Genomic DNA, 21495 nt, shown 5'->3' on the forward strand with positions numbered 1-21495 from the left:
TCATTAATTAAATACCTATCTATTCAATAACATTTATAACCGATTCCTACAATTAAAAAATAATTAAGGAACAAACTTTAATTACATTTTAATTATATCCTAATTTTCACTCTAAATACATTTTAAATAGAAAATAATTAAGTACATCTTCTTTAAAATCTGTAAACTCTTAAATTATTTTATAACGTTAAAAATTGTATTATTTTATATAGTATAATTTTAGCCAGTAGGGACAGATGTTCAATTGTATTCAATGAATAATGAATAATGTTAATTGTAAATAAAATTATTCATAATAATACATATTAATTATAATAATAGTAATAATTCTAATAATAATTACTAATTTACTTCTTACTTAATCATAATAATTATTTATATTTTAATTGTTAATTGTAATTGTAATATTGTTAATCGTTGTTCAATTTAAGTATTTTCCTTAACAATGCTATAACTATAGGGGAAGGTAAGTGTTATTAAATAAATTGAAACCTAATTAAAAATAGATACGTAAATAAAATAATTATTAAATATAATGTAATAGTTAATAAGAAATGAAGATTATTATAAATATGTATTTATCAATAATTAATAAACTTAATATTGCGTGTTTTTGACCGGGACTACCGGTCAACACCTTAAATGATGCTCTAACTGCGCGCTCTCCGCCCTCTATCTTGAAAACGATTCATTGTATAAAAAAATTTTTGAAACAAAAGTTGTGGGGAATTTAATCCTCTACAATATTGATAATAAATACAAATAGCGAAAAACCCATAGGAAACGAGATATTTGCAAAAAATGTACAAAAAATCGATTTTTGCTACCTTTGACCTTAGACTTTAATAGTCGCGTACACCCTACCATATGTAGGTTTTGAGACAACTTTTAGAATGTCAAAATACAAGTTTATACGAATTTATGGCTTGGTATCTCAAATTCTGTGGGTTTTTTCTAATTTTGACTAATTTGACTAAACTATAAACACAAATAACATTTTGGGATGAGCTTTGTTGTTTAGTTAAAAAAATTAAAAAAAAATTTTTTTATTAATATATTTACGTTGAATAATTTATAATATGGGTATAATACGTGTTTCTTATTATTTTAAAAATAAAATTTATTTATTTTTATTAATATGTTCTCGTTGGATTACTTATATGTGTGTAGTAAAGTGTTTTTTATATCAAAAAAAAAAAAATAAATTATATTTATTAACATATTCGCGTTAAATTATTTGTAATATATGAGTATTACGTATTTCTGATTAGGAATCGGATAACGAGTAAAATATTATATGCAATTGAAATATATTTCATATACATTGACTCACGATAATATTTGAATACTTATCATGTGTGAAATATTTTAATTATTATAATAAATAAGGGTGCCCCGCTACGCGTTGTAGACTACAGGCCCGACCTAAAAAATCGATGGGTCATATGATCCCGCAGGAAACCTGTATTGGACGATAGAAGGGCATAAAATAATAATTTTTAGCACTATGCCGTGACTTGTAAGCTGTCCAACTGAGTGCAGGTGAGAATTAAAAAGCACAAAATAACCGGGTGCTTTTTTATCAAATGATTTCTTACGGCATTCTTACCACCTATAGATACATCGAAAATAATGAGAAAACACGTAGTGCCGTTTAAAAATAGTAAGCCACAAAGTCGGAAAAAAATTTTTGATTTTCTGACAAAACCCCGGGTCTATTACATCATTTGATTATGAACGGCGTTTGTTTCATACAATTTTAATACCTATTCTAATTGATTATTCTGCAACGCCGTGAAAAAATCATGCAACAAGGGAGAAAAATCCAGAGTTAAAATCCACCTTTTTCCACGGGTCTGGGGGATGATCTAAAAATCAACGGCATCAATTTCAGTTTATTTTTTAGCAATCAGAAGTACTAATTAAAATAATGCCGTTTAAAAATTGTTGTTTTTTGAATGTATGTCAATTATTAACTTAATTTAATCGTATATTTGATTTTTACAGCTGTAAAATTATTTGATTCTGTACGGCAACTTGTTTTTTAACATGATATTGCTAAGTACAATTGTTCTGTATTATTGCCGATAAAAAAAACTTTTCTAAAAAAAAATATAGAGAAAACAAAAAATGAAATTTTTTCAATTTTTGTAAAAGTTTAAGTTTTCGTACATTAATAACATAAAGCAATTTCTTAAAAGTTATTGTTGTTTTAAATAGTATAGGGGTCAATGAATTAAGAAAAAATCATGCCGTTTATTTTAATGCAGACCATATTTTTTGGCAAATAAAAATAACATTACCGTTTTTAGGGAATACTTTATCATCATCTAATACTGTACGGCATTAACATACTTTTGAAGGGAACAATTATTAATATGTAAAAATCATTATGCCGATTATTGAAAGTGAAACAATGTCAATATTATATTCAAAAAATAAAAACTATCAAACTCAGTATTAAAATTTTTCAATAATTTTTGATGAAATATACTTCAAATATTGTTATAATTTGTTTAAATAGGAAATATTATTAAAAAATAAAAAGTACTAAAATTTTATTAAATAATTTTACATATGTTTTATGGGTAAACAATAAAATTGCTGATAGTTGACTTAAACTACACAATATTTATGTGGAAATATATATATTTTTAATTTTATGACTTGCTTATTTAATATTAAAAGTACAATTAAAAATAACTAGTATTGTTAAACTAAAAAGTTGTTATAAAGAATTTTTTTTGTTACGAAATTCCCAGCAAGAAAAATTAAAAGTAAAGTCTGTTGTTGTGTATTTGGTTGTACAAACATAGCTTGTCGTGATGAAAAAATTAGGTTTTTTACCTTCACGTAAGTATTTTCAACAATTATTTTTTCTGGTTATTATAAATTGTTAAATCAATAAATTTACTTATGCCTATATTGTTTTTGTGTATTGTTATAGCTATTGATTCAACTCGAACTTATTTAAAAAAAACAAGTATTCCTAGTCAAAATCTTCCTTTAGGATCATCCAAAGAATGTGCTTGTCCTGTAGATCAAATAGATTCTCGAGAAAAAAGAATACGTAGGAGATCAATTAAATTAGTGACAGTTAATGATATTACAATACTGCAACAACATATTTACAAATACCACTTAAACCAGCCTTGTATGAACAACTTATTCCAATTATTCGACCATTTTTTAATATTCCACCAGTTATTTCATGTGGATTTCCTTTAATATGTCAAGTTTGTAAACAAAAAGCTAAAATACTTATAATATTACAATCACGACTTGGTACTTGCCCATACTTAATCACATGTCAAGCATTTAATACACTTTCACTACCAACAAAATTTTTATTGCTTGGTTTTGTAATATGTTTATTTAATATACACATACACATACATATACAATATGCGTATATATTATATTGTATGTATACTTCGCGTTCGTACTACCCTCCTGAACACTAAATGTACGTATTAAAAATGTAAATTAAAAAATAGACAAGTATTTTAATAAATAAAACATTCATTTATTAAATAATATTTATTATTTGATTAATATTAATTTTAAAGTAGAGTTTATTTTACGAAGCAAACAACATAAAATAAAAATTATATATATTTATTATTTTTATTACTTTTTTATGAATATAAACTACCAGATTTGTACGGCATTGATTTTTTATAGAAAATTGCATTAAATAAAAATAAACTATCTAAATGCCGTACAAAAAAATGTCGAACTAAATATCACTTAAAAGAACATTTTTTTACATGGATTTTTCTGAAGTTTTTTTTCTCCTACAGACCCTTGGACCAAAAAAAATTTACGGCATGTGGAAAAATGTTATCTATGCACAAAATACTTTCAAAATAAATTAATTTTATGTAGTATCAGATCATCCCCCAGACCCGTGGAAAAAAGTGGATTTTAACCCTGGATTTTTCTCCCTTGTTGCATGATTTTTTCACGGCGTTGCGGAATAATCAATTAGAATAGGTATTTAAATTGTATGAAATAAACGCCGTTAATAATCAAATGATGTAATAGACCCGGGGTTTTGTCAGAAAATCAAAAAATTTTTCCGACTTTGTGGCTTACTATTTTTTAACGGCACTACGTGTTTTCTCATTATTTTCGATGGATCTATAGGTGGTAAGAATGCCGTAAAAAATTATTTGATAAGAAAGCACCCGGTTATTTTGTGCTTTTTAATTCTCACCTGCACTCAGTTGGACAGCTTACAAGTCACGGCATAGTGCTAAAAATTATTATTTTATGCCCTTCTATCGTCCAATACAGGTTTCCTGCGGGATTATATGACCCATCGATTTTTTAGGTTGGGCCTGTAGTCTATTGCTGTAGCTCACAATCGGTATTACCTTCAGAATATTATTAAAAATCACGTCTTTCATTGCCAGACACTTAACATCGTGGCAACCCCTTTATAGACTCCCTGAATGTTCATGAAATTATAATTCTACTTATGTTATAGTATAAAAGCTAATTTTTTTATACAATACTTGGGTAATAATTAGATGATGTTTCTTCATTAACCAGACATTTTTGATAGTTCCAACTCCTTGTCAGAAGAGATTTGTGATAAGAATGACTTATGCAAATAAACTTTTTGGCATTTCATGAACATTCAGGGTGTCTGGCAAAGAGTTGCCACGATAATAAGTGTCTGGCAATAAATGAAATGATTTTTAATAATATTCTAAAGGTAATACCAAAAAAATCATACTTTATTATTTGATGAATGTAGATCGATATTTTATACACCTTTAATACTGCTTACCTGCAAAAGCCACGGTAACCCAAACTTCATAATGGTCCATCGTTCTTACCTGTGTTGGGAGCATGCGCTGATAAACTTCTAGCTTTTATAAAATAACGAAAATGTGGGGTTCACGGGCCCTTAAACTACAAGTGTTACAAAAAACTTACTAAAGTGTACGCATAATAGTTTACAAAATGTTATTCATGTTATATTTAATTCTATTAAATATTAAATATATTTCAAAGTTATTTGTTCAAATATTTTTGTGAGGCTTCAGCAATCTTTACGATAATAAGTATTAAAATATAACATTGTATTTAAAAAAACAAAGTGGATCAATAAATTTCAAAAATGATTCAACTTAATAAAAAAAATATTAGGATCATATAATAGTCCTAAGTTTTTCATGCAACTTTTTTCTTATTCACTTTTCTGTTATTATTATACTTTCGAAGCTATTAAGGTGGCAAGAGCTGATGAATAACACTGTATATTTATATTTTGATTTTGCTTGAAATTTGACTTATATATAATCAAGAATTATGTTAGATAGTATCTTGGTAAATGTTATATAATATAATTATTATAATTAATAAAGTATTTCACTTGAAGTGTTGAAATACTTTCGTGAGTCACTGTATTTATTGAATGTCATTTGTATTTATTAGAAATTAATTTATTATATAATTTATTATTTTTAAATACATATATATATATATATATATATATATATATATATATATATATATATATATATTAAAAAATAAATATAATAATTAAAATAATAAATAATATATATATATACATATTATTAATATATTATTATATAATTAATATATTATATAATTTTTATGTTATATAATTATATAATATAAATATTAATATATTTAATAATATTTATTATTTATATTATTGATATATGATAAAATTATTATATTATTTATATAATTAATATATTATTATATAATTATTAATATGTATATATATATTAGTAATAATATTTTTTATATATGAATAATTACAATATTAGATTGAGTAATCTTTGATAATTGCATTTGGAAAATTTATGCGATATAATACGATACTAATTAATACTATAACATTTTTTAAATTCTTCGAAATTTTTTAAATTAATAATATTTATAAATTATAATTATTAAATTTAATAAATTAATAATTTATTTATATATATATATTTATGTATTTATTAATATTATTCTCTATATATTTTGAACCCGATGAAATTGAAACAAATACCTCGTGCTTGTTTTTTCTTTTAATATAAGAATCAAATTAATAGAATTAATATATTACACATGTGTGTAATATTATATATATTTTATAGTACACGTATGAGAAACGATACGAACTTTTCTAGAATAATTTAATAACACTTGATTTTAATTTTATATTCAACTTGTCGTTTCTTCGAAGAAAAGAAATAAAAAATACTTTTAATCAAAATATTCTAAAAATAAAAAATATAATATATAAAATTTTTGAAAAATTACATTTTCAGTTTCAACATTATACAATATTTGATATATTCAACGAAAAAAGGGGGAAAAAAACTACATAAAAAAAATAAAAAAAAATAAAAACACGCCTTGCAGAAATCTTCAATTCGTCGACCTACTTTTTAATATCTCAACTGATTCATTTCCCATACACCTAATCATCACGTTTACCATTCCACATCCTACTTCTTATAATTCTAATTTTTTAATTTACTTTTTCCCATTAACCTTTTTTCTTTTCTTTTTTTTTTCCTTTTTTTCTTTTCCTCTTTTTCTCTTTCGTATACAATGACTCGAAAATAATAATGTTTTCCTGTAAAATATTAAATAAACTACAGGTAGCTTTCTTATAACACGGTATCTCATAACACGATTCATAAATTCGGGAACCCTCCTACAACACGGCATCCTATAAAACGGTTTTCTTTCAAAAAAAACCTTTGTACAACACTGTAGTTCTACAGCCTCAGCGAGGCTTGCCGTCTTAAAGATACTGTATTACGGAAAGTATTTATTTTCATTTCCATAGCCTGAAAACAAAAGTGTCTCATGCTGTTGTGAACTGAAAACATCAACGTTAAGTGCGTGTTGAAAGAAGATATGGCCCTTTTCAGTTGAAATAGAAAATGTGCGTTAATCGTCACAAAATGAAATTGGTGGCATATTAGAACTTGCTAAATCAATCGGAGACAAAGGTTTTGTGGATATGGCTATTGAGGACGTTCAAGGTTTATTAGTGGAAGAAGAAGTTGACGAAGCAGATTTGATGGAAATGGTATCCGAAACTGTAAATCAAATTGATGCTGAAGACGCTAGGACTGATGAAGATTGTGCTGTTAATAAGTTAACATTAAAAAAATTACAAGAAGCCCTAAGCTTAGCTGAAAATCTCGAGTCATTTTTCTTGAATGCAGACCCTTCCGCAGAAAGGAGTCGAAAATTGAAAAGGGAGCATCAAGACTGTCCAGTTCCATATCGAGAAATTTACAATGACTTGGTAAGAAACAACAAGCAAAGTAAAATTACAGATTTTTTCAAGAAGGAAGAAAATGCAAGAACTTTAAATGAAGAAAAACGTTCTGAAAGTGAAGGCGATATCATTCCACCGAAAAAACGTTCTCGGTTGATTAAACTGAGCAGTGACGATGAAGAAATTTATTAAATTAAAATTGCGTTACATTAAAATAATAATTTTTGCTTGGTATTGTACATACATTTATATTTTTAATAAAAATTAAGTTGTTTATTTAAAAAAAAAAATATTTGTGTTTTTAAAAAGTTTTCAGAATGTAACCCCTCTTTTTGCATTAGCTCTGGGTCTCATACAACACGGTTTCACACAACATGGCATTTTCTAGAAACCTATCTACCGTGTTATCACGTTCGTCGCCATGGCACCGTTTACCGGAGACGGGCATGCTTCTTCAGGGCCCCGTCACCGTATACGGTGACGCTCTTCTTGTTAGAGTTATAGTATTTTTAGTTGAAAAAACTTATCACATTTCCCATTTCGAAACAAAATTATTTTTGGTAAATAAAAGATAGTTTTATATTTTATTATTTTCGGTAAATAAACAATATTTTTATATTTTATTATTTTTTGTAAATAAACAATATTTTTATATTTTATTATTTTTGAAAAATAAACGATATTTTTATATTTTATTATTTTCGATAAATAAAAGATAGTTTTATATTTTATTATTTTCGATAAATAAACGATATTTTTTTTATATTTTATTATTTTCGATAAATAAAATATAATAACACGTAGGTTGAAACTCAAACAGTGGCAACTATTTATTCACAACCGATACAAAAGAGTTACATGTTTGCTCCTGTTACTGTCCTTCAAAGTAGTCACTAGCATTGTGTAGAACCCGTTGCCAACGATTTGGAAGACGTAGTATACCGTTAGCAGAGCCTGTTCTGTTGATGGTGCAAATGGACCGGTCTACTGCCATGAGACCATGTCTCATCCAGTGTTACGATACGGCGTAAGAAAGCCTCTCCTTCGCGCTCATAGCGCTCCAAGTGCGTCTGAGCAGCTTTGTAACGCATCCATTTCTACATTTCCATCAATTCATGCGAAACCCATCGTAGCATTCGCTTCAGAACTGTTCCAGAGATTCGACAGGCAGTAGACCGCTTCATTCGCACCATCAACAGAACAGGCTCTGCTAACGGGTTCTACACAACGCTGGTGACTACTTTGAAGGACAGTAACAGGTGCAAACATGTAACTCTTTTGTATCGGTTATGAATAAATAGTTGTCACTATTTAAGCTTCAACCTACGTATAATATAACCATAATACTCGGGTTGCATTGTTGATATTTCTACTTATCGCTTCTTTACGTTACGTAGGCGCGCCGACAGTCGAATTTTGGGCCTGGCGAGAAACTCAATCGAAACGGACTGGGTGACGAACGTGTTATAGGAGGTTTACCTGTACTTATCTTTTAAAATAATATTTTTTTATCTTTTCTTTTTCTTTTTTTTTTTTTTTTGATGTCATTTGAAAATATTCTACAAATGACTGTAAACTCTGTTTGTTAATTATACCTAGCTATCGTTTAGTATTTACATGTTCTTACATATTAGTAGTTTTGAATAATAATATATTATTGCAAAACAATTTTCCATGAGTAATGCTCGAACACGCACAAAAAAAGGGGGAAAAAAAAAGAAGGAAAAAAAAACGTTCGTACATAATGATAACAATGTTTATCACATTTATAACAAAAAACAAAAAAACAACCAAAAGGCCTTGAATACAAACGTAACATTGATTATAAATAAAAAGATAATAATATTTTAAATAATAAAAAAAAAAAAAACTAATCCATAAGCGTGCGTGAATGCGTCCATAATTTTTTTTTCATCGATGCACGTTTAAATTAAAAAAAAAAAAATGCGATAAATAAACAAAAAGTTGTTAATTGTTTCCGGATCAAAGTAAAAAGAAAAGGGGAACTTTGTAAGAAATATGTGCAAACAAAATAACACGTTACGTAGATGTAATAATATTACATACATATTAACACCCTTCTACCTTCCTACCCCAGTCCCACCCCCCCCACCCCCCACCCTTCACTCCCCCTGCTTGTAGTACGGTAATTACGATATGCAAATGTCACGTATTCTTAAAGGTATTTAGGCGACGTGACCGGAAAGTTACGTAACTTATTGAACATTTAATTGTGACGTCAAATAACATGGATATTAATATATATATATATATATATATATATATATATATATATATATATATATAATTATTGTTATTACAGAATGTAATTATCCAATTGATCTTCATATTATATATTTCGATATTTATTATAAGAAAATATTAAATGTTTAATATATAAACTGGTGTGTGTGCGTGTCGTGTATTTTGAAAATTTCAAAAAAGAAATATTAGGAATAAGATTATATTATAATAAAAAAAAGAGAATATTTTTTAAAAGAAAATATATATTTAATATTGTGTAAATTTATTCTTTGAATATTAATAAAAAATTTTAATAATTAAAAATATCTTATTTGTAATAAGATTTTGTTTAATTATTAGAATTTTTATATTATAAAAGCAAAATTGTGAAAGTTTATATAATTTTTAGAAATTATTTTTTTAATTATGTGTATTATTATAAGATATTTTTTAATTATTTCAATTTTTATATCATACAAAAAAAGTGTTAAAAAATTATATAAATTGTAAATTATTACTTGAATAAGTATATTTTAATAGGATTTTTTAAAATTATAATTCTTATATTATTATATAAGAGCAAAATTTCGTAAATTTATATAAATTGCAAATTACTCTATTTAAATGCGTATATTGGATTAAGATTTTTTTTGTAAATTATTAGAATTTTTATATTACATAAAAACAAAATTTTGGAAATTTATATAAATTAGAAATTATTATTAAACACGTATATTAAAATAAGATTTCTTTAAATTATATATTATAATTCTTATAGTATAAAAGCTAAATTTTGGAAATTTATATATATTGTAAATTATTATTTAAATACGAATATTATTATATTATTTTTTTAAATTATTAGAAATTTTATATTATGTAAAAACAAAATTTTGGAAATTTATATAAATTAGAAATTATTATTAAACACGTATGTTAAAATAAGATTTCTTTAAATTATATATTATAATTCTTATAGTATAAAAGCTAAATTTTGGAAATTTATATATATTGTAAATTATTATTTAAATACGAATATTATTATATTATTTTTTTAAATTATTAGAAATTTTATATTATGTAAAAACAAAATTTTGGAAATTTATATAAATAATAAATTATTATTTAAATACATATACTGTAGTAAGATTTTTTTTTAAATTATTAGAATTTTTATGTATTCTAAAATAAAATTTTTCGATAAATATTTAAATAATAATTAACTTCACATTGTTAAATATATAAATTACTGTTACTGTTTTTACGCTCAAATTATAATAAACATGCATATATATATATATATATATATATATATATATATATATATATATATATATATATATATATTTGGTCTACAAGTAAGTTTCCAGCGGTTTTTAATAGATGATGTCACGAGTAGATTCCGGGCAGAAATGTCACATCTAATGTGTCATTTTCAAAGCCATTGTATCTGTTCACAACATTGCATCATCATATTTGTCATCATATATCATTTCTATCGGCGTCGTATATTTTATGGAACAAAAACATGGCAAGTTATGTGCCAAATAAGCGTCATTTGCAGGAAGCGCTGCTTATATTCTTTAATATGAAGAAAAGTGCTGCTGAGGCCTATCGTTTGCTTCTGGAAACTTACAAGGCGGAATGTATTGGTGAATCGATGTGTCGTGAGTGGTTCAAACGATTCGAAAATAGTGATTTTGACGTTAAAGACAAGGAGCGCTCCGGAAAGCCGAAAAATTTTGAAGACGAGCAATTGGAGGCTTTGCTAGATGATGATTCGTGTCAAATTCAAGAAGAGCTTGCTGCATCATTGGGCGTCACACAACAAGCCATTTCCCTGCGCCTGAAAGCTTTGGGATTCATCCAAAAAGTTGGAAATTGGGTGCCGTACGAGTTGAAGCCGAGAGATGTCGAACGGCGATTTTGCATGTCAGAAATGTAACTGCAGCGGCATAAAAAAAAGTCCTTTCTGCATCGTATTGTCACTGGTGACGAAAAATGGATCTATTATGATAATCCTAAACGCAAAAAAACATATGCAAAGCCTGGCGAGCCGGCTGAATCGACGTCGAAGCGAAATATTCACATGAATAAGATCATGCTCTGCATATGGTGGGATCAGAAGGGTGTCATCATACACTACGAATTGCTTCCGAGTGGTCAAACTATCAAAGGACCATTGTATCGAACCCAACTAATTCGTTTGAAGCTGACATTGGCAGAAAAACGGCCAGAATATCAGACCAGGCACGAGTCCGTAATTTTTCACCAAGACAACTCTTGGCCACATGTTGCTTCTTCGGTCAAAAACAACTTGGATAATAGTAGATTGGAAATTCTGCCTCACCTGCCTTATAGTCCAGATTTGGCGCCATCCGACTACCAGTTGTTTTGGTCGATGCAGAACGCTCTTACCGGAATGTGCTTCACTTCAGTAGAGGGAATCAAAAATTGGCTCAATACGTTCTTGGGCTCAAAAGACGAGAACTTTTTTTGATCCGGAATTTACAAATTGCTGGAAAGATGGGGAAAAATTGTATCTTCCGATGGACAATATTTCGAATGAAAAATATGTAACCATTTTTTTTAGAATAAACCCACAAATTTTATTTTAAAAAACACTGGAAACTTACTTGTAGACTCAATACATATAAATAAAACAAAATAAAGTTGAAAGAAGAAGAAAATAAAAAATAAAGTATAATTCGCGATATATTAGGTCATTAAATATGAAATGTCTGATTTCGAGATGAAAATAATCCGAGTAATCAGACACTTCATAGTTAATAACATAATAAAAACAAACAAAAAATCATAAAATAAAATACAAAAAATAAAAAAAACTAGAAAAATAAAAACAAGGAAGTAAAACAAATTAAACTGATTGTAAGTGGAAAGAATAAATAGATTCTATGTGTTACGTAAGAGCATAACGAAATTATAGTGAACAAATCAAACGTTAAATCTCTTTGTGTTATGAGGAATTAGCAATAATTAATCAGCTGACTGATGTATTCGTGATTCATAAACCAACGAATAAAATGAATAAACGAACGAATGAACGAATGAACGAATGAACGTATAGAATGTAGATACCCTAACGCCTGCGGGAGTACATTAATTGCTAGTATGCACCGACAGGCAGATAACTCCGAATTTTTATGACATTTATCCGTTAAGCAACGTCATGTGGTCGTCGTCGACAGTTTCTAACCTTATTTTCTCCTACGTGTACAAAGTTCCATTCATTTGTATATTATATATCCAACGTATATATAATGTATATAATATATGTAATATATTAGGGGGACCGAAAAGAAATCAAAATTTTTCTTTGCTGGCGAAAAACATTTATTTATTAAAGAAATTTTAAATGCTAATCAATAACAAATTTCTTCATCATTTTCTAACACTTGTTGCATTACGTAAAAGGACATTATTCAATTCTCTTTTAAAAAGTCTTTCGATTTTTTATTGACGCAAAATAAATTTGAGTGTACTCATCGAAGAAATGTTGATTACTTTTTGGTACCCCTAATATATAATGTGTCTATATTGTATTATTATATTAATTATTATATATTATTATATACATATATAATAATTAAAAAAAGGATACTATAATATATAGATATATATTAGGAAATAGATATAAGATATATATATAAGACTCTATAAAAATAATAAATATTATTTATTATGATTTTTATTATTATTATTTTATTAGATTACTATTTTTTATGACTATTTCATTTTTTTATTATTATACTATATTATTTTTATTTATTAATGTTATTCTAATTATATAATATATGTATATATATATATTGTATGTAATGTATATTATATTATTATATTATATTATTATATAAATATATAATAATGAAAAATGATTTTTTATAAATATATATATTCAAAAATAGATATAAGATATTATAAGATTAAATACAAATAATAAATATTATTTATTATTATTTTTATTATTATTATTTTATTTTATTATTTCATTTTATTACTATTTTTTAATACTCTCTCTATTTTATTTTTTTATTATTATACTAAATTTATATATTTTATATATGTATAAAATTAAAAAGCAATAGAATAAACAACATAATTAATAAATTAATAAATTAATAAGGTATATATACTAAATTGTAGAAATTTATATAAATTAAATATTATTATTTTTAAATACGTATATTGTAATGAATTGTTTTTTAAATTATTATAAATTTTTTATTATGTATTATGTATTATGTATTATCTATTATGTATATTAAAAAATAGATATAAGGTATAGATATAAGATTATAAAAAAAATAATTATTATTTTTTATTATTATTTTTGTTTTTATTATTTTATTTTATTATTTTATTTTATTACTATTTTATATTACTGTTTTATTTTGTTATTAATATACATACCATTTTATTATTATTTAGTAATATTATTATTATTATTATTATTATTATTATTATTATTATTATTATTATTATTATTATTATTATTATCAATATACAATCAATATATTATATTATATATAATTATAATATATAATATATTATATATTACATATATTTAATATATATAATATATATAATGTAATATATATATATATACATTATAGAACACTGTGTACCTACAGTGTGAGACAAAAGTATTCATACAGTCAACACATGTAAAAATATATAAAAAGATCTTTATCTTATACATTATAAATTATAATAAAATATTATATATTTTTACCATTTTACACACTGATATAAATAAAGCAAAGTTAATTATAGTATTTTGTATATTATAAAATAGTGTGGGATATATAACACTGGAAATATATAATATTAAAAAAAAAATTATGGTTTGTATTGTATTATCCATGTCGAACAGACTAGATTTAGTTTTTTATTAACAACAAAGGAAATCTTATAAAATATTAACAATTACATTTACCAATAAATACATCTTGATATACTTGTTATTTATTATTATTTTTATTACTTATTATATTTTAATTTATTAGTTTATTTAATTACTATATATATATATATTTTTTTTTATTATTATTATTAGTTTCTTTTATTATTATTTATTAAATATTATTAATAATTATTTATATTAATAGTTAATATAATTAGTATTATATTACATAATATATATATATATATATATATATATATATATGTATGTATTATTTATTATTTTTATTATTATTATTTTCTTTTCTATTAGTATTATTTATTTCTATTAATAATTAATATTATTATTATTATTATTATTATTATTATTATTATTATTATTATTATTATATTATATATAAATACTATTTATTATTTTTATTATTACTATTTTATTTTTCTTTTATTATCATTATTTACTTATATTAATAATTAATATAATTATTATTAAATTGTATATATTATATATTATTTATTATTATTTTTTTTATTATTAAATTATTTAATTATTATTATTTAATAATATTAATATAATAATTATTTATAATAATTGCTTACACTTATGTGTATTTACCCTTACTTTAACTTAAATTTATGTATTTAGCATTAAATTATGTAAATTTTACCATTCGACCAATATTTATGTCTGGTAAATTATCAAAATACTATAATTAACATTTTAATTTTTTTTATATTAGTAAATAAAAAATGTAAACATATATATAGTAGTATTATATTACAATTAATAATATTGAAAATATAAATTTTATTTCTTCTTACATACTTAATGTACGAATACTTTTGTACCACACTGTATGTGATACGCATATATACATACACTGGTATCTATCTATCTATTTATTTCTTACTTTCTTTATTTTCTCTCTCTCTCTCTCTCTTTCTCTCTTTCTCTATCTGTCTCACTCTCTTTATCTCTCTCTCTCAGTCTCTCTCTGTCTCTGTATCTCAGTCTCTCTCTTTCTCTATCTGTCTCACTCTCTCTCTCAGTCTCTCTCTGTCTCTCTCTCTCTCTCTGTCTGTCTCACTTTCTCCTTGTCTATCTCACTCTCTCTCACTCTCTATCTGTCTCACTCTCTCTTTCTGTCTCCCTCTGTCTTTCTCTCTGTCTCTCTCACTCTCTATCTGTCTCACTCTCTCTTTCTGTCTCCCTCTGTCTTTCTCTCTGTCTCACTCTCTCTCTCTGTCTCTCTCTCTCTCTCTCTGTCTGTCTCACTCTCTCTCTTTCTGTTTCTTTCTTGAGGAAGAATGTTCTTTGATGGCGATATAAACATTCTACGGAGAGACGTCTCGAACGATTTCAATTCAACCCAGTGAACTAACCAGTCCCTGAGGCACGATCTAGATACGCGTCAACTTATGTTCCTTCTCACTCTCTCTAACTTTCTTTTTAAATAATTAATTGGTACAAAAATAAAGAATTATCTAATACTATTTTTTAGTCTAATTTTCTTTTTCTTGCGAATTTTAAATAAATATTTTATTTATTTATTTGTTTAATTGTTAACTAATTTTCATTTATGTCTATTTGTGTTCCTTCTCACTCTCACCTTCTTTCTTTCTTATTTTTTTTTTTTTTAAATAATTAATTAGAGCAAAAATAAAGAATTATCTAATATTATTTTTTAGTCTAATTTTTTTCTTGCAAATTTTCTTTAAGTATTTTATTTATTTATTTATTTATTTAGTTGTTAAGTGATTTTCATTTATGCTTATTTGTGTTCCTTCTCTCTCTCTCTCTCTCTCTCTCTCTCTCTTTCTCTCTCTCTCTCTCTCTCTCATACTTTCTTTTTAAACAATTAATTGATGCAAAAATAAAGAATTATCTAATATTATATTTTGTCCTTTTTTTTCTTGCAAATTTTATTTAAATATTTTATTTATTTATTTATTTATTTAGTTGTTAAGTGATTTTAACTTACGTCAATTTATGTTTTTTCTCACTCTCTCCTTCTTTCTTTCTAATTTTTTTTTTAAATAATTAATTAGAGCAAAGTAAAGAATTATCTAATATTTCTTTTTGTCTTTTCTTTTACGAATTTTACATTAGGCAATTTATTTATTTATATATTTATTTATTTATTTATTTTTGAGTTAATTTTCATTTACATCCTTTTTTATTCCTTCCATATTTCTCTCTCTCTCTCTCTCCCTCCCTCTCTCTCTCTCTCTCTCTCTCTCTCTCTCTGTCTCTCTGCCTTGGTTACTTTCTTTTTGAACAATTAATTAGTGTAAAAAAAGTATTATCTATAACAATATTTTTTTTGTTATTTTTTCGTTTGTTAATTTTCATTGTGTAATTTATTTATTTATCAATTGTGAGTTGATATTAATTTATGTCAATTATATTATATTCATTCTGTCTGTGTGTCTGCCTGTCTCTTTTTTTCTTACATTAATTAAAAAAATTAATTAAAATGAAAACAAAAATTATTTATTTATTTATTTATTTATTTATTTATTTAAATGTAAATTGATTTTGATTTATGTCAATTTGTGTTCTTTCAAACTTTTTCCCTTTCTCTCCCTTATTTTCTTTAATGAATACATTAAAAAAAAAAAAAAAAGAAAAAATAAAATTATTTTCTAAGATATTAATTTTGTTTCAATTTTACATAAAAAATAAATTGATCTATTGACAGTTAACAATAAATTAATTTATACATACAAATCGAAATATTAATTCATTATTATGTTCTCACAAATACTAAATTATTAACGAAAAAAAAATTTCATAAAATCCTATTTTCGTAAACTAATTAAACATATTAATTTTTCTTCTATTATTAAACTAAAAAAGAAAACATTGTAAAAAATAGAAAAATATTTAAAAAAAAAATACAAAGAACATTCCATTTATATTATTCTTCCAATCTTCATCTAATTTAATTTCTATATATTAATACCAAAAAAAAATAAATTTTCAACCAGTAATATATTAATCATCTCAATAAAAATTTTCATCTAATGTAAGATAATTTGAAATGATTGTTAAAAGTTTTGAATCATGAAAATAATCAAGCATATTTCTGTAAAATGTATAAATAAATCTCTGTAAATATATATAATATATAAATAATATATTATAATATTAATTATAATAATTATATTAATATAAATTATATATATATATATATATATATATATATATATATATATATATATATATATATATTTATATATATTATTATATATAATATATATATATATATATATATATATATATATATATATAATAATATAAAATATATAAAATAATATATAATAATATATATTTATATATATTATTTATATTATTATTAATATTAAAATAAAAAATATATATATGTAATTATCATTAATAATAATAGTATCGATTTAGTTACATTAATCAACAAAAAACAGCTTCCAACTATTCGCGATCGATTTTCTTTTTCTTATGTAAGAAGAAAACACTATGATCTTGTTTCTCCCCCCCCCTCTGTCTCTATTTCTTTCTCTTTCTATTTAAAACTATCTGTTTTTTACTTAGGTTAGTTCGTATGTTGTAGAATTTGTAAGGTATGAAATAAACCACTTACTGTTAATCTCACCGTACAACTGGTTTTATCTTTTCTCAGACTTTGAAATAAAAAGAATTAATAATAATCTCTCGCAATAAGTAGATCTCAAACGTCTTATTCAACCTTTTAAGCACTACGCGTCATTATAGTGGCTTTCGCGAATTCCATATTTCAGTACGATGCACCATATTCCATCTTCTGATACGACGCGCCACTATAGTGGATTTTGTGGATAACATCTTTTGAAATATACTATATCTAATTTTATTATAAATTATTAAGGGGCATTTTTTTTTTTATTTTGAGGTTTGTTTACCCGGCCGCTCAGTCTCTGGACCATTGTACCCGGGCCCCTTGCGGAGAAAAACCTATGACCATAGCGGTCCCGCGGGCAGCCCCGACTCCCTTGCAAAGCGCAGGAGTCTGGCATAAAGGGGCATTACTAGTGTAAAATTTGAAAAAAATCGATTTTCTTTTTTGCGTAGTTCGATAGTCTATACCAGTGGTTCCCAAACTTTTTTGTCTTATCGCCCCCTTAAAATTATTTATTGCACATATGATCTTTTTTTAATTGCACACTCGCACACTTAAAATTTCAGTTTTTATCTTGTCATCATCCCCCTTGACCGCTTTATAGCCCACCAGGCCCACCAGGCACGAAGATAAGAAACAGAGAAGCCTAAATAAGAGAATTTCTTTCTAGTCATTAAGTATGACATGTCTGATTACCTAAAGCCTCAAGTTTGATACCAGATATCTCTGATATTTCACTTCGATTGTCCTTTATTTTTTTTTTTTGCATTAAGAAGGTACGCCATCCGGCTTTCAGATGCACTCTTTTGTTTTTAATAGTCTATCGTATTGTCGTCTGGAGGTTAAATATTGTAAGCCATGGATAAGACAAGAATGCGAGTTATTTTCGAATATGAGTTCCGTCGTGGAACTAATGCAGCGCAGGAAAGTCGAAATGTTAAAGAAGTGTTCGACAAGGATGTGGCTAACGAACGTACAGTATGTCGATTGTTCACAAAATTCCGATCTGGAGATTTTGATCTTCAAAATGAACCACGTGGGTGGCCTAAGAGCAAGGCAGATGACGACCAACTGAAAGCTGTAGTGATAGCAAGCCCATCTGAAATGACGCGTGGACTAGTAGCAAGGTTTGAAGTTACCATTCCAACAATATTAAGTCAACTGAAAGCAATCGGAAAAGTAAAGAAGCTGGATAGGTGGGTTCCGCATGAGTTGAGCAAGCGTCAGCAACGGAACCGCTTCGAGGCATGCTGTTCTTTGGTATCAAGACTAAAAAGCGATCTATTTTTGCACCGGATAGTCACATGCGATGAAAAGTGGATACTTTTTTGATAATCGCAAGCGTTCAACACAATGGTTGGACAAGGATGAAGCGCCAAAACACACCCCAAAGCCGATTATACACCAAAAAAAACTAATGGTGTCTGTTTGGTGATCCAGCACAGGTGTTATACACTATAGTTTTATGAGACCTGGGCAATCGATAACGGCGGACCTCTAATATGAACAGTTAGAAGAAATGATGAGGCAGCTGCAAATTAAGCAGCCGAGATTGGTCAACAGGGACAGACCAATCCTCCTGCAGGACAACGCTCGACCACAGGTTGCAAGATCGACGTTACTTAAACTACAGGAACTAGACCTGGAAACACTTTGTCACTCCACCGTACTCGCCAGATCTTGCACCAACCGATTACCATTTTTTCCGAGCCTTAAACAATTTTTTGCAAGGAAAAGTATTTAATTCCCAACATGCGGTGGAAAATGCCTTTCGCGATTTTATCATCAACTGCTCTCCAGATTTTTTCGCTAGCGGTATTAATAAGCTATCGTTAAAATGGCAACGTTGTATTGATAATTTAGGTGCATATTTTGATTAATTATATCATTTATTGCCCGAGATATAATAAACCAAACTTTCGGTCTCAAATCAGACATCTCATACTTAATGAAGTAATAATAACTTATTATTATTGACACAGTATCGATATACTGACATTTTTGTGTACCGTACTATAGCTGCGTGGGTCAGCCTCCGCTGACATTTTTTCCTATTTAGTAATTCATTTCCCCTACACCCAAATTTCACCTGGACCGCTTCAGTGCCCATCAGAGGATGATATCGCCCACTTTGGGAACCACTGGTATATGTGTATCATTTGTTTGAGAAAAATTAAAATTTAATCACGAATAAAAAGAGAACAGCTATTGTTCATCACACATCGTAATTTTATCGTTTACACGTAATTCTTGTTCTACAGTACAGAGAAACAGTCCTGTGCAACATTCAGCCGTGCCAAACAGGTTTATGTATACCAAAAACGAACAATTACGTCGTAAACATGTAACATCGAGATATATGTAATCGTGTTAACTAATCCATGTAATCTATAATTCAAAATTATCTACTAAAAGATAATTGTAAATTACATATACAGTGAGTGTAGAAAGTATTCTTACACCGATTAATTTGAAATAAAATGTTTTAAAATTGTAGTTAATTAACTAATTTTTTATAAACAATGAATTTGTACATATTCTTGAGAGTTTCTACAATAGATATAATGAAATAAAAAAATAATTGTTTTCAATAAAAAATGCATTTCTTTCTGTACTCGTCTCATTCATTGAAGATTTCACTTCTAACGTGTTGTCATCTGTATACATGTATTTTTATACTTAATGTCACGACGTGTAAGACAAGTGCATTTAGTATATTATTAGTTATCGTTAACGGCCATACCGTGATGAAAACACAAGTTCTCGTCCGATCACTTAAGTTAAGCATCACTGGGCACGGTTAGTACTTGGATGGGTGACCGCTTGGGAACACCGTGTGCTGTTAACACTTTTTTTTCTTTTTTTATTCCATTTTTCTTATTAATGAAATATCTTATTAATGAATGGTAAAAAAATCATCATCAAGATCAAATTTAATTTATTATTTTTTGATAATATTTTCTTTTTCTCTTCTCTGTGTTTACATTATGGTTTATATACAAACTCTTATGCAAATAATTCGAAATAAAAACTTTACGAATTGCTTGTATGTTTCTGCTGATTGTTTCGTTTTTCTTGTCCATTTTTTAATTTATTCAAAAAAATTATTTTTTATATCATTACATCTATTGTAGAAACTTTAAAGAATTTGTACAAATTCATTGTTTATAAAAAATTAGTTAAGAAACTACGTACGAAAACTTTCTACACCCACCAACACTCTACAAATGTATTTTAATTGTCTTCATTTAAACCATAAAAGACGTTTATAGAATATGAAACAATAGTTGATATTTATTTAACTGTATTATTTTTGTTATTTTTTATTTTTTATTTTGTATCTGGAAGATAATATATTAATATTCAAACAAAAACAAAAATTATTATATCGGACGTATTGAGTAGAAAAATAAAGAAAAACAAAAGAAA

The 21495-nt window shown here is 25.9% G+C and overlaps 1 protein-coding gene and 1 non-coding gene across 6 annotated transcripts in view; one reads left to right on the forward strand and one right to left on the reverse strand.

The window, feature by feature from the left end:
- Nucleotides 1-21495, reverse strand: part of LOC107072743 (basic helix-loop-helix ARNT-like protein 1) — a 141706-nt gene that overhangs the window by 114667 nt on the left and 5544 nt on the right. The gene's annotated exons all lie outside the window — the stretch shown is intronic.
- LOC149031100 (5S ribosomal RNA) lies at nt 20796-20914 on the forward strand. Its single transcript, XR_016178043.1, has one exon. It is a non-coding gene; the product is annotated as a 5S ribosomal RNA (ribosomal RNA).

This window comes from Polistes dominula, unplaced genomic scaffold (genome assembly GCF_049000335.1).
Source record: "Polistes dominula isolate Pdom_NZ unplaced genomic scaffold, Pdom_raw_medaka contig_80, whole genome shotgun sequence".
Taxonomy (NCBI): Eukaryota; Metazoa; Arthropoda; class Insecta; order Hymenoptera; family Vespidae; genus Polistes; species Polistes dominula.